Here is a 15,867-nt window from a genome sequence, read left to right on the forward strand (position 1 = left end):
TAGGGGTAAGAGGAAATAATTTAAAGAAATGGAAGACCTGAGGAAGCAAGAAGAATCTCGTCACAAAGATTCATTGTGAGAAAAGAGAATCTTGCTGCTGCTGACGTAGAACTTGAAGCAAGATAGTTAGCTCTCGTTAATGCATGCACACGGCCTTGAAAGTTTCTGTTTCCAGACAGAACAGCAGCAGCAATAATGTCTGCATGTATAAATGAAGAGGATTATAGAGAAGAGAAATATAAAGTAGATTGAAAACCTAAAAGTACAAGGACCTGAAAGCAGATGATCCCCACTTAAGAAAAGCAAATCTCTCCTTATTCCTCCGAAACTCATGTTCCATATTAGCCTGTACTGCATTTTTGGATCTAGCCACATCAACTTGAACATTCATGATCAACAACAAGGTCTGCTGGAACCTGGATGCAAATATATGACGTTAAAATGAAATCCCCATGAGTCATATGAATGGACAAGCCGTAATGCATAAAAAAAAATTAAAAAAAAATTAAAATGTACTAGAATTATACAATGCATTTTCATCCACCATCAACAATCATATTAATTTTCATTGTAATGTAACATCAACGACACAAGCCAAAAAATGAGACCATAGATTAATGATAATATCTCTGGCGTCGCACATCCACTAAGGTAATAGGACATGAAAAGGCTTCAGAAACGCTTCAGAAAATATCCTGAATTATTAGAAAAAAATTCTAATCCAATGAATATAAAATATGTTTCTAGTTTCAGTTACTCAGGAGCAATAGAGTGACATTAAAATAGGCTCTCATTGTTGACTATTGCTGTAAAATCAAATTTTGTCTTAAAGAATTGCAACACCAGTTATTTAGGCTACTTTGTGTCCACTATATGTGTACATGAAGTACTCTTTCCTCAATTAAATATCATTACTTATATAAATAAAAAAATTTACAACACCAGTTTTAATTCAGTATTATAGAGGTGTTTTCCTTGGAGAGAAAAGGCCTTACCTTCGTAAAATTTAAATGCACCCAGCTCCAATAAGGCCTTCTCCAGCAAGCTCTGTAACCAATGACAATGGATGCAGATCATTTTTATTTTTTTTACTTTAGATGTAATGGCACCATAAATTATGATTTACATGAGAGGAAAATGGGGTTTGTCAAACAGCTTCTTGATTAGCTAGTGCTGAAAATTTTCACCATTGCTTAGGCTCATGGACTTGAAGGACTTGATAAAGGACTCCTACATTTTAACAATTCCTACTAGAAGATGTGCCCTTGCCTTCGAGGACACAATGGAAGAGTTTTTCTGCTCTGTCTGTATCTCCTGGATTGCTTTGGGGTTTGCTTCAATGGTTTCAGAGGAGGGACTCGATTTATCTAGTACCAGTGTATCTTTGCACCTGTTACTGGCAGAAGCTTGGATTGGCAAATCCCTTGGTTGCCGCATAGGTTTAGAGCTAGATAGTTGTATAGGTCCAATAATCTTAGGGTTAGATAAAGGTTCATGGCATTGTCAATACAAAAGTTGAGGTACAACAGAGAATATAGAGAGAGGAAAAATAACATGTAGCATATAAAACTATGGCAAGGAAAAAAATAAAAAAACCATTCTATTTTTATTCAACTACTTGCATTTGGCCTGCCATATCAAATTAACAGCTTGACTTATAGGCCTGAAATTCAGACTTGCTCAATTGAGGCAGAATAAATAATGTGGCAATATTTCAGAAGTTTTTCTGGTATTTGAAGAAATTGAATCATAAACTAAAATTCATAGCATATTAAGTAATATGCTATGAAGTCAAAGGGGCCATAATTTTTCCTTCTATTATTAGGTACATTATTTGTATATGCCAAGACCTTTGAACATATATGGAGACAACCTTGGTACATATGTTCATTGTTTCTTAGGATAATGTAAGATTATGACAATGAAGCCGATTGCCGTGAGTATACAAAAGGTCATTTTACCATGCATTATCGTCCAAAAACTTACTACTAACAGGCGAAGTTTTTGTTCATGTAACAGTATTAGTAACACAACTGTGTGAAACACAAATGCAATATTGGTACCAACAAGTTATGATGCATCATGTTCTACTGAAATAACATATCAGGCTATTTCTGGTCCATGATACATCTCACTTGAACTACCGACTTAATCCATGACAAGAACTAGCAAAGTCAATGAGGATAACAAACTCACAAATGCTTTTTCTTGTTTGCTCCTACATCCGCCAAAAAGTAACCAGAAGCACCATATATCTCCTGCATCTGTAAACACAAAACAAGAGTAGGCATCATTTTTAGGCCTTAGTAGTTGTTGCATATGTTGGAAAACAAATTGCATGAAAAACCTATGAGAGAGATAGAGAGAAACCTTAGACAAGAAGAGAGAGTATGTGTATATTTTCCAGAGAGAATACAAAGTTCAGAGATCATAGGACCCCTCCGTTATACCTGATGATCTAACCAGACAAGGTATTGCACAACAACTACACCATCATGAACATGAGCCCTTTTTAATCCTTCCAACTCAACTGGGTTCTAAAATATTATAACAATCAGTCAATAAGTAAATTAAAAATTTGCTAAAGATATTATTAAGAAGGTACAAATATAATAATGTTTTTAAAAATATATCCAAGAACGCTAACAATAAAATAATTCGATTGCTCAGCTACCTCTAAAGATGATTATGACCTTTAATCTTGTAAACAAGCCAATAATCCTTTTATTTATCGATTAGAAAGTGAAAATTTTTGCATATTCCCAGGTCTAGCTCTCTCTCTCAACGCACCACACCCAAAAAGAGAAAAAAAAAAAAACAAAAAACAAAATTAAAACAAAACAAAACAAAATAACAAAACAACAACAACAACAACAACAAAATGAAGGGCTGGGAAACACATTGTTTGTGTGTGTGTGTTGGATATATCTTTCTTTAGGAGGGCTGGGAAACACATATCAGATTTTTCCAGCATCCCCAGAGAAAATAATGTCTGCCACCAATATTAATAGTCTAAGAAATTTAAACCACTTCTTATGAAAGGTGAATTGCCACACTTAGAACTCATCCTCCTTACACAAGAATTAAGGTGACTTCAAACTTTCTTGAAGGCATTTTCACTTTTGTCGTATATTGTAGCTTCAAAAGCCTCCCTAAATCTATAATCTATTGGCTCTTCTAGAGGTAACCACGGTTGACTTCAATGTTTAAAAGTGGGGGCATTATTTAAAATTCATAATGAATGCATAATTTAAAAAAACTTACCACCTCTCCCCCTTGTAAGCAAGGGGGTGAGGGTGCAATCATAGTTCTAGACCTACCGTGTGTGTAATTGAAGGCTAGAATTTTGCAACTACGAATTCACCAAGTTCCCCTCCCCCCTCCCCCAAAACAAACAAACAAAACAAAACAAAACAAAAAAAGCAAAACAAAGGCTAAAATGATTTCAAAAGAAAAAAAGGAATAATTTCTACAATCTCATCTAATTTATGTCATTGGAAACCTTCAACCATTGCCACTAGAACAAACCATATACCATCTTCACTGGATAAGAATTGCATATACTGCCTTAAGAGCTTTTGCAAGGGCCAAAGGTGACGGCCGCAGAAGAACCTTATCAGCATCCAGTTTTGAATACAAAGCATAGCAACATGAAGTAGGATCAGCCCATATAAGTTCAAACTCATCTTTCATTTCCTTTGTATAATTTCCTGTTACTTCAGCTTGAGTTCCTTTAACGGCAGACAAAGCGTTGAGTTGATTAGATGCAAGCAAGGCCACATCTGAGATCACTGCACCATACTCCCTAACTTCAATTCCGTTCTCCTCCATATAAGAGAGCACCTGTATATGACACAATCACTACAACAAAATGTATTTTCAGTGACGAAAAAATTCGTCACTAAAAGTCCAGTTTTTCGTCACTAAGGACCTTTAGTGATGAAATTAGACTTTTAGTGACAAAACTCATTTCGTCACTGTAGCCCCGTCACTAAAAGTCCTAGTGACGAAAAATTTCATCACTAAAAGTCCGATTTGATTTAAAAAAAAAAAACTTTTAGTGACGAAAACGTTTCGTCACTAAATATTTTCCTCACTAAATACATTATTTAGTGACGAAATATTTCGTCACTAAAACTATGTTCGGGTACATATAGTGACGAAAAAATTCGCCACTAAAACTATTTTTAAGAAAATCCAGGCACATATAGTGACGAAAATTTTCGTCACTAAAACCATTTCTTACAAAATTTTGCTATATTTAGTGACGAAATTTACGTTACTAAAACAATTTTTTGTTGCTATATTTGTGACGAAAAAATTCGTCACTAAAACTTATTTTCTGTTTTTATTTTTTTCATGGCTTTGATATTAACCTGTAACCTGTCATTATATTATTAAAATCTCACATTTGAATAACACATTTATCTCAACAACACATTTATAAAAAAAGATCCATACATTCCATAAGTAAAAAATAAAACAAGTATCTAATTCAAACTCCTTCCATACAATAATTGTTCGCAATACATACAATAACTCTACCTAAACCCTATTTTAGAACTAACGGAAGATGTTCTCATATGTCTTCAAGTAATGCCAAAAGTAAATCCCCTAAAAGCCACCAATAAGAAATCTGCACAAATATAAAAACAATAATTAGTTAAAACCATAAAGTAAAAACATTAACTATGTTATAAGAAATATTTCTAACAATGCATTAAGAGTAACCACACCAATAAATTAAAATCACAACTCCTAATGTATAAGTTGTAGAAAGCAAATAAAGTACTAACCAAAAAGTGTTTTAACTTGAAGTTGAACCACCCCCATAAGTAAGAGCATCATCATAACCCTTGCTCCTCAAAAACAAATAAGGTTATCCACGGCCACAGGCACATTCGCAAGCAATTTTAGTCAAATGAACCCAATATGAAGATATCATCACACACACATTTACACAATTTATCTAAAAAAGCAGGCTCTTTCACTTAATCTGAAACACAATTACACACAACTAGCATATGAGGAAACATGGTAGTGCATTGCAAAGAACGCCAAAGTACAACAGAACCATCTTAACAGGCAATATAACTTTGTGGAGAAACCCAACAGTAAATTCCCCAACAAAACCATTCTATCACATAAATACCATCATCCAAAATCTCACCCTTCAATTTAATAATCATTTATTCAAGGATTGGAAACATGGACTCATGCAGATCAATCAATAGTCCCAGCAATACAATATGCTGACTCAAAATTTTCAGTTTTGATATCAAATGCAACTTCAAAATACAAGTCCTATCCTAACGCCAATAACACGCACTCAGATGTGTATTTCTGCCCATACTGTAACAACAACTTAAAACAACCCCCCAACCAAACCACATGCAGTATTTTATTAAAAGATGAGAAACAAACCAGATGCAGTTTAAAGTATACAAAAATTCTTGATGAGCTAATCACTACTATGTGTGAAAGGATTTAAAAAGTCTTAAAAGTTCAAAAAACCACAGTTTCATATCCCAATGACATTAAAAATTTGTATTGTAATTCTCCACATTGTAATCACTTTGTTTGTCTTAATTAGGATGTTTGATCCTTGCCATGGTCCAAACCAATGACAGAATCAGTTGCAAGATTAAAGCATTGCTCTTTCTCGTGTATGTGTGTGTGTATTGAAATAATAACTAAAATCTAGACTAAAAGCCAACTAAACCACTTCCACACTCATTAAACTTAAGATTTTTGTTCCTAGATAAATATAGTCCACTAAGTAAATAAATAAAGAAGCCACTTAAGACAAGGCCAGAAAATATTTGACCACATTAAACTCTTTGCATGTCGTCGACAAATGGAAAGCAGATAAAACTTTTTATAGAAAAGCGCCTACTTGCATCAAACTCAAATGAAATTTAGGGCACATATAAATATTCTTGACAATGAATTTCAAGAGCCCACCACATAATTGTAATAAATCATGCTAACATGATATGACCTGGACAAAGCTAATTCAAGTTCATTCACTATGAAATACATCACCTTTAGTATTAAAGTGGCAATTTGCTGGAGTGCATTTTCTGCGTCAATGAGCTTGTTGTCACTGTCTTTAGGACTTATGATGATTACACGCTCTTCATGTCGTTGCAAAAAATATAAACAGATTTAGAACATGCCACAACCCACTGGATGAATAGAAATAGACTAATCACCAGAATTTGGTTGATTAAAACTTAGGATTCAATTCTACAGACAAAAATCACTTTGAACAACTCCTCACCGAAGTAAATAAACATTGTTAGCACTTGCAATGACAACTGAACCCTTTCCTAATGTTGCATTTTTACATTTTTGGTTAACATAATAAAACATAGGAAAAATTACAATTCTTATCACAAATTAGTCCACAGAGTTTCAATTGCTACATTTGAAACCCTAAAATTTGGATTAAAATGAAATTATAAAGTTAGTAAATCACATGACCTTAAACTTTATCCCCCCACAAACTTTTCAATTACTACACGGATTAACCTTAAAAAGTTAGTAAATCACATGACCCACATGTGAAAAGACACTCATTTGTTCAAAAAGAACATTGCTTCATGACGAACACAAAGTATCTTAACAAATTACAAAGAATCACACAAGAAATGGGTGAAGACACTAAACTTGAAAGGAATCTAATGGAATTACAATCAGCCCCCATTTATGCTATTCCTGTCGACTACAACATTATAAGCAATAAAACATGAAGCCCATAAAGTCCTAGCTCAAATGGCACCTCCTTCAGCTAAAAGTGTATGTAACACAAATTGTTACAAATAGCCATGTTTTGCTAATGCAATAGCACAAATTAAATTTTCCAAATAGTCACCAAAAGCCAATCATAGAACTGCCTAACAAACTCGAAAGCAAATGATCACTAAAGCTCTAAAAGTGTAGATTCACAGAACTGCCGAACAAGCTCAAAAGCTCTATATAAAATCTCAGGCAACATCGCAAAAATTCGTACATTCACACACAAAATCAAAACCCTAACGTGAATAATAAACTACACAAAATGAAAAAAAAAAAAAAAAAAAAAAAAAAAAAAAAAAAAAAAAAAAAAGAAGAAGAAAAATTTTGAGGAAGAAGAAGAAGCATCATACAGCGATGGCGTCGACGATTTTGATGGTGGCTTTGGTATCTTCGCGAATCTTCTGGATTCGGCAGCCTTCTTTGCCGATGACCTTCTCGATCTGCCGCGATGAGACGACGATTCTAAACAGTACGTCCTGAGCCAACTTCACTCTCCGCTTCGCCGCCGACTTTTTATAAAATCTAGAAGTTCGGCGAACGGTCTAAGGAGAGAGTGCTGTGAAGGCGAACGGTCCCCGGGAAGGCGAACAGTCGCCGATTCGAAGGAAGGCGAACGGTCGTCGGGAATGCGAAGGGTCGCCGGTTCAAAGGAATGCGAAAGGTCACCGGGAAGGCGAACAGTCGCCGATTCGAAGGAAGGCGAAGGGTCGCCGGGAATGCGAAGGGTCGCCGGGAAGTCGAATGGTCGCCGATTCGAAGGAATGTGAAGGGTCGCCGTTGAGTTTAATCGGCGACGGTTGGCTCTTAAAGGAGCTTCATTGGCGACGGTTTGAGCTTCATTGGCGACGGCTAAGCTTAATCGCGACGGTGGGAGTTCAACAGTGAGACCATCGCTGTGCATCGATCCGAGCATCGCAGCGAGGCGGATACTGCTCACGCCGCGGAGGACGATGTCGAGAGCCATGTAGATCTCGGCGTACTTAGGGCTGAGCTTCTCCGGAGTCACGTCGACGCCGCGGTACGCCGTGACGACGACGCTAATGGCTTGGTTGACGATGTGGATGCACTCGAAGACGTTGACGAAGGATTTATCGTCGTCCTGATCGGCGGTGGTGATTCCGAGCACGTAGATCGAGTTCACGAGACGATACACAACGCAGTACCGGCTTTCCACTCCGATGATGAGCTGGCCGCTTGAGGCGACGAGAGGATCGTCGCCGAGAGAGGCGACGGAGTCGGCGTCAGCATCGGAGGAGAGTTTGGCTCTTTGTTTTTTTTTTTTTTTTGACTGAAGTAGTGCTCTAAGGAGAGTTTCAACTATTTAGATATAGTTGAAAAAAAACCTCTAAAAGCTTTAGGCGCATATGCTGGGTATTGAAATTGGGCTTTGAAGTCTTTAGTGACGAATTCCAGTTTCGTCACTAAATTATACTTTTAGTGACGAATTATGATTTCGTCACTAAAAACATATAAGTGCACAACTATTATTATTTTTAGTGACGAATATTTTTCGTCACTAATTCTTCTTTATAGTGACGAAAGGATTTTCGTCACTAATACTATCCATAGTAATACCTATAGTGACGAAATATTTTTTCACTAAAAATTTCAACTTTTAGTGACGAAATATTTCGTCACTATAGATTAATTAAATTTGCGCCAAAATTTCCCTCTATTGGCGCCCATTTTTCAGAACACAATAGTGACGAAATTTATTTTTCGTCACTAAATGTTATAATTTTTTTCATTATTAGTGACGAAATTCATATTTCGTCACTAAAGCTGTATTTTTAGTGACGAAAAATATTTCCTCACTAATTTTCGTCACTAAAAATACATTTTGTTGTAGTGAATTGTCAGAAAAAGTCTATCAATTTAATTAGGCCAACACTTGTAATTGAATTTTGGTACAAAAATACAATTGGAAATGAATGACTGTGCTTTGAACAGACATTATCAGGTGCAATATTAGTTAAACTTGATATCAGTTACAGGAGAACAATTAACTGCCAGTATCATAAGTTTGCTCCATTGTTTACCTCTCTAGAGACAGTGCAAGAAGATATCAAAAATTGAATTTTCTAACTGACCTCAGAAGACACCTTCCCCTTGTCCACATATAAGAGAGCTGAGTTGGATGTTAATATAGCAAATGCATAAACAACTGGACAGTAGGACACATCACTCCCACGAATGTTATACAGCCAAGCAACCTGCACAATTGCAACTATACTTATGTTTTTCATGAAAGAATCAAAGATGAAGCATCTAAATGCAGGCCAGAGGCCCAATTTTATGAAATTCTCAACAAGAAGAAAATAAGAGCAGAAAAAAATTATAAAGCTTAGAAAGAGTCACCTCAACAAGTGCTGTGATGATTATACCACGAGCTTTCTCTTGCTTAAGGTTTTCTCTCAAATCATTCAACTTGTCTTTAATAGAATGACCAGAAAACTCCAATGGATGTATGATAACATGATTAATTTCTGGTGGTGGCTGATTTTTCCAAACTTCATCCACCAAACTTTTAGAAGTTTGAACTAGCTTCTGCTGTTTTTTGGTAAAAGCATGCTCCCATCTTTTTGCAGTGTCTATTGACACACACCAAGGATCAACACCAATGACCGCTTCCTTAGGCAGATTCTAAAAGAAAGAAAGCATAAAATCCAGTTAATATAAAAGGCTGTAACTTAATATATAACATAATGCATACATCAAGATAAGAACAACGAAATCTACAGTATGTGTAACACCATCAAAACAATTATCCAATAAAGCTAATAATTAATTAAATGGAATCATTCTATAGCAAATTGTAAAATGAAGTGCAGAACAAAGCCAATAGAAATGAAAAGACATTCTTAATAAATATTGGAATCACATGCTAATTGAAGTTGGCTCAATATATAAGACATAGAACAAGATTCATGAAGCCAATTCCCAGGGGAAAAAAATCAATAAAATATATGATAGTAACAATGATAAAAAATTCAAATGAAATGGCAGATTAAATTGTAACAGTCTGAATCCAAAAGTTCCAGTAAAAAGACAAGGTGGAGTAATCCAGTCAAAGAAGGCGACTTGCATAAATATAGAACAATAAAGCTCTCTCTGGGAAATTTACATTGTTCATAACCTTAACCCTCAAGACCAATTCATTGGAAATTTTAAAAACATAGTTACTCACATCCGCCATCCAGACATCAACAGCCGGGTCCTCTCCAATTTGCATGAGATTCCATTAATCACTAAGTTCCTTTGCAGACAGCAAAAAGTATCATCCATCGTTCCACAGAAGTACTTTCTTCATTGTTATAAGTGCCAGACTTGAACAAAAGCCAAATATAAGGGTAGTGAATTTTAGGCATAAAGTGCATCTAATCGCATATTAGCAATTCATAACAAATGTAAAGATGCAAACTTTGTAAGTGAAAGTGAATGATTGGACTAAACTCTCAACATTTTAACAGAGTGAAGATATTCTAATAACATTTCCAAAATTCAAAATTGAAATAAGAAAACACTTATAATTGAATAAAAATTTTTCTTAAAATTAAAACCGACATATACTCTGGCTTATTATCAAAGTGCAGTGAGCAACAGTAGTGAAAGTAACAAGCAAATTCTATTGGGCAACCATGGCATAAGTCCCCCTTAAAGAAATAACAACCATTTCCACTTTCATATTCATGACATTACCAGAGGTCCACCATCGCTAGGACAAAAGCTACCACTAGTGAAAAATCCATAATGCAAAAACAAAACCCAATATTCAAAATCCTAGAGATATCCTCAAATTCATAACGCAACCAGTTGCAATAGGAGTAGAGGACACATTTTATGGTACGCACCATGTAGGGGCCAACTTTCATTTCATCAAAAGAGTTTACTTATGGGGAAAAAATGACAACAAAGCCCCATAACTAGACTTGTCAGAGAGAAGAGGATAAGGAAGAGCAAATGTGGAAGTTAGAGATTTCAAAGCTTTTGGGTAAGGAAGAGCAAATGTGGAAACAACGATCTCGAGCTCTATGGTTGCAAGAGGGTGATAACAATACAAAGTTTTTCCATAGTAGAGCGTCTCATCAGTTTAGAAGGAATTGTATTGACACTCTTGAAGATCCGAGTGGGGAGGTGTGCACGGATGAGGATGGGATTTCTCAGATTTTGGTCAATTACTACCAACTCCTTTTTAACTCTTCAAATCTGTCTAGGATGGAGGAAGTTGTGGCGGGTGTGCCTTGCTCTATAACAGAGGAGATGAATGAAGTGCTAAATGGGGAGTATACTAAGGAAGAGGTGGTCACAGCTCTGAATCAAATGGAACCTTTGAAGGCCCTGGGTCCGGATGGTCTTCCTCCTCTTTTCTTCCAGCACTATTGGCCGTCAATGGGCGCAGATGTGACTGAAGCGGTGTTGATTTGTCTTGCTTCGGGTGTCATCCCTCCATCCATAAACCAGACATTCATCACTCTCATTCCTAAGGTAAAGAGTCCCACAAAAGTCTCTGAATATCGCCCTATTTCTTTATGTAATATAATTTATAAGCTTGTATCAAAGGTGATCGTAAACAGGCTTAAAGGGGTGTTACCCTTGATTATTTCAGAATCTCAAAGTGCTTTCCAATCGGACAAAGCAATTTCCGATAAAATCCTTGTAGCTTTCGAGACTTTGCACCATATGAAGAACCAAAAATAAAAAAAAAGGGGGTTTTATGGCATTGAAGCTTGATATGAGTAAGGCTTACGATAGGATGGAGTGGAGTTTCTTGGAGGTCACTATGTTGAAGATGGGTTTTGATGCGCGATGGGTGGCCTTGATATTAAGTTGTATAAATTCAGCTTCTTATTCAATCCTTGTGAATGGAGTTCCTAAGGGTGACATCCGGCCATCGAAGGGTATTAGGCAAGGGGATCCCCTCTCTCCATACCTATTCTTAATTTGTTCTGAAGCACTAAATTGTCAACTGCAACAGGCAGCCAGATCCGAAGCTATTAGGGGTTTCTCTCTTTGCAAAAATGGCCCAAAAATTTCCCATTTGTTCTTTGCGGATGACACCGTCCTCTTTTGTCAAGCTACTAAGAGGGATTTGGATGTTATCCAAAGTATTTTGGTGTTGTACGAGAAAGCCTCTGGCCAAAAGCTAAACAGAGAAAAAACTTTTGTGTTCTTTAGCAAGGCTACTCCAGCTGAGAGGAAGATTGAGATAATTAATGAGTTGGGGGTAAGTGAAGTGCGGGAGTATGAGAAGTACCTTGGTCTTCCGGCGGTGGTGGGAAGGAATAAAAAGGCAAGCCTAAATTTCATTAAGGAGAGAGTTTGGAATAAGCTTCAAGGTTGGAAGGAAAAGCTTCTCTCACAAGCGGGAAGGGAGGTTCTCCTAAAGGCGGTAGTCCAAGCTATACCCACCTTTGCGATGGGTTGCTTCAAGCTCCCATCCGGACTACTTCATGACATAGAAATGATGATAAGGAAATTTTGGTGGGGCCAACGGGGTGATCAACATAAGATTCATTGGAAGAATTGGGAAACTATGTGTAAGCCTAAGGCGTTAGGGGGTATGGGTTTTAAAGACTTGGAGAAATTTAATGAGGCTATGCTTGCTAAGCAAGTGTGGAGACTACTAGTGGACAAATCATCTCTCTTTTACCGGGTCTTTAGTGCAAAGTATTTCCCAAGTGGGTTAGTCTTTGATGCGAAGGTAGCGTCGGGATCGTTTGCATGGAAGAGCATAGTAAAGGCCTCAAAGTTGGTTCAGTCGGGTTTACTTTGGAGAGTAGGGAATGGCTCTAAGATAAATATATACAATGACAGGTGGCTTCCTGGGGGGGCCTCGGCTTGTGTAGTTTCTCCAAGAATTGAAGGGGTTTCAAATTGGACAGTTGCAAATCTGTTGGAGCCGGGTGGAGGGGGCTGGAATGAGCAACTAGTAGATGACATCTTCCTGCCTTTTGAAGCCCAAAGAATCAAGAGTATTCCCCTGTGTTTCACGGTTCAAGAGGACTGCCTCTCTTGGCCGAGGTGCAGGTCAGGATCCTACTCCGTAAAATTCGGCTATCAGTTGTTGTGCGAGACTGAGATGAACTCCATGCCTTCCAGCTCAGATTAAGAGGTGTTTATACGTTTCTGGAAGGATATTTGGCGGTTGAAAGTGCCAAACAAGGTGAAGGTATTTCTATGGTGAGCTTGCTCAAGAGCTCTCCCAACGAAGGTTAATCTCCAAAAAAGAAGGGTGGTGGATAACTCGACGTGTGACCAATGTGGATGTATGACTGAAGATGAGTTTCACGCTCTATGGGACTGTGAGATGGTTCGTGAGGCATGGGCGCCAGCTTTTGGGGAGGTGAGGAGAAAGGGCCAGAGTCTTAAAGTCATGAGCGACCTTGTGAGTGTTACCAAGGCAGAAGGTTTAAGTATGGAGTTGTTTGCGATGACGGCGTGGCTGATTTGGATGCGGAGAAACAAGTTGAGAGCGAACGATAATCCTCAGCCATGCTCTAGAGCCGCCTACTCTGCTGCGGCTCTGTTGGATGAATTTCAGCAAGGAAAACAGAGCATGGCGAGAGGAAACAGAACCAGCCCGGTGGTGTGGCAGCCTCTGTCTGGATGTTCAGTCAAAGTTAACTTCGACGGGGCGGTGTTCAATGAGGATCAGGAAGCTGGTATTGGAGTGGTCATTCGCAACAATGAAGGGTAGGTGCTAGCGGCGCTATCAGAGAAGGTGCGGATGCCAGTTACAGTGGAAGTTCTTGAGATGTTGGCGGCTAGGAAAGCTGCTATGTTTGCCAGGGACCTCGGTTTCAGCCAGGTGTGTTTTGAAGGTGACGCTGAACTAGTGGTAAAGTGCTTACATTCGGGTATGGTTTCAAATGGACTGGTTGGCCATTTGGTAAAAGACTTCATGTCTATAAGGAGGCACTTTCAGTCCTCTAATGTCATCCATGTCAGGCGGCAAGGCAACAATGTTGCCCATGCTTTAGCTAGGGATTCTAAATTTTCTTTTCCTTTAAGGGTTTGGATGGAGGAAGTTCCTCCAAATATTTCCTGCTTTGTTGTAAGAGATTTGCCTTAGTTTATTAAATTTTCTCTCCCCGAGTTGGGGGGTTCCTCAAAAAAAAAAAAAAAAAATGTGAGTTACAGTACGGCACCTCCATATAAGGCCAAGCTTACCTATTAGAAAGGTATATGAATTGGGATTTCCAAAAGTGACAGATCATTAGGTTTCATATCAGCTACGACAAGTTCATTGGCTACTATTCTGATAGCCTTTAGAGTTATATAGGCAGGTTCTATAATGGAACACCAACCTTTTATGATTGTCACTGCTTCCTACTGTTAGCAAAATAACTGAGCATCAAGGAAGCAACTTTAATGGAAAACTACTTTCACCAAACACTAGGAATAAAAAAAATGTTGGGAAAATTACATTTTACCACATGGTTTGAACTGAATTCTGTCAGTTTTTAGTCCCCTTAAACAATTGATTAAACCTAGGTAATTAGCCAAGTTGTTACTTAGTCCAATTAAACAAGTCTAGGTTATCACAATCAAACAATCATATCATGTATAGCAGCGGAAAATAAATAAGACAATGATATGATCACCCAGGAAACCAAACCAGTAAAAACCTGGGGAGGATTTGACCTAGCTATCCTCAAGGTAAACTTGAATCCACTATCAGAAAGAATCGAAGTTCATATAAAAGGACTTACAAGCACCCCCGCTCAACTTCCTAATGCTACCAACCAGTAGAACTTACTGACACGACCACGTGCAAGCTCCGAATCCACGGACTCCTTCTTTCTTTGGATTCCCACCAGCTACAAGCACCCCCGCTTGTGTAACTTTTAAGCTTTAATGGCAGTAACTTTTTTGATCATCAAGGTTTAGAGAATATCTCTTCCTTGAAAACCCTAAGTTTGTGTAAAGGAAAGCTCCTCTAGATCTCACAAGAGATTTACACATACCGCAATATGAGCAACACTAAAACGTGGCTAGGATTTGCCTTTTATACTTAGGACAAATAAGAAACCCTAAAAACGTTTTAAACACATAGGGCTGAGTTGGACGAATCTGCAGAAAAGCAATCTGCCCGACGTTCGATCGGTCGAGCCTAAGCTTCGATCGATTGAGCCAGGCCGAAAGCCACACTGCTTTCTGCTTTACACTCAATTCCAACTTTACATTGACATACAACTTTGAGCTAGCTTTAAACACTTCTAAACACATTGTTTTGATCATGGTTTGCCAACATTACACATTAGAGTTCTAAAATACATAAAGTCCTAAACTTTAGAACCTAACAAATTCAATTCGCCAACTTGTGATTTAAAAATTTACAACTTTCCAACTTGAAATTTAATTCCTTCAAAAAATTAGCCTAAAATCTTTATAAAAAAAATTGCAAGTTTAAATTATATTTTTTTAAGAGTAAATCCGGAGAACAAACTAATAACCTTATTACAAATCTACATTGCATTATTCATGAACACAAGAAAATGCAATTAAATCTCAGCTGTGTAAAGTGCAACGTTCTAAAACATGAGTTAGCAAATCAAATTTGACTCAAATCCTGCAGGTGAGTAAAGTGTGAATGAACCCACATAATTTTGTAATAAGAAACAAGGGAAGCTGAAAAAGAGAAAAATTAGGTCATGGGGTGGTAGGGTAGCCATCTCCTGGAGAGCATCTGGTACTTATGTCTTCAAATTACAATTTGTACCTCAAACTATAGTTATGGTCTCTCTTTTTTTGACATGTTTATAATTTCAGCATCATGTACGCTAGATCAAACAAATGACAATTACGCTTTCACTAGATGCATTGCTTCTAAGATTATCCCATTTAAGCAAAACCACATGTAAGGTTGAATTTAATCAACCATCTTGTTGGCTTTATTCCGTACCAAATTTGCTTGTATTTCAGCATTTAGTAACCCTGTATTTAGGTTGGTTTTGTTGTAAGGGTAGTGAGTGAGATAGAGTGATTGAATGCTCAAAAGTGTGCAAGAAAACAGAGTCCCGCGGCTGCAAGCCGCCAGATGCAGCACACGTGCCAAGCATGCCA

At 37.5% G+C, this 15,867-nt stretch overlaps 1 pseudogene; it reads right to left on the reverse strand.

Annotated features, from left to right (window-relative positions):
- Positions 1-1,021: 1,021 nt before the first annotated feature.
- LOC115967126 lies at positions 1,022-10,514 on the reverse strand (annotated as a pseudogene).
- Between the last annotated feature and the right edge of the window lie 5,353 nt (positions 10,515-15,867).

Source organism: Quercus lobata, chromosome 11, assembly GCF_001633185.2.
Source record: "Quercus lobata isolate SW786 chromosome 11, ValleyOak3.0 Primary Assembly, whole genome shotgun sequence".
Lineage (NCBI taxonomy): Eukaryota > Viridiplantae > Streptophyta > Magnoliopsida > Fagales > Fagaceae > Quercus > Quercus lobata.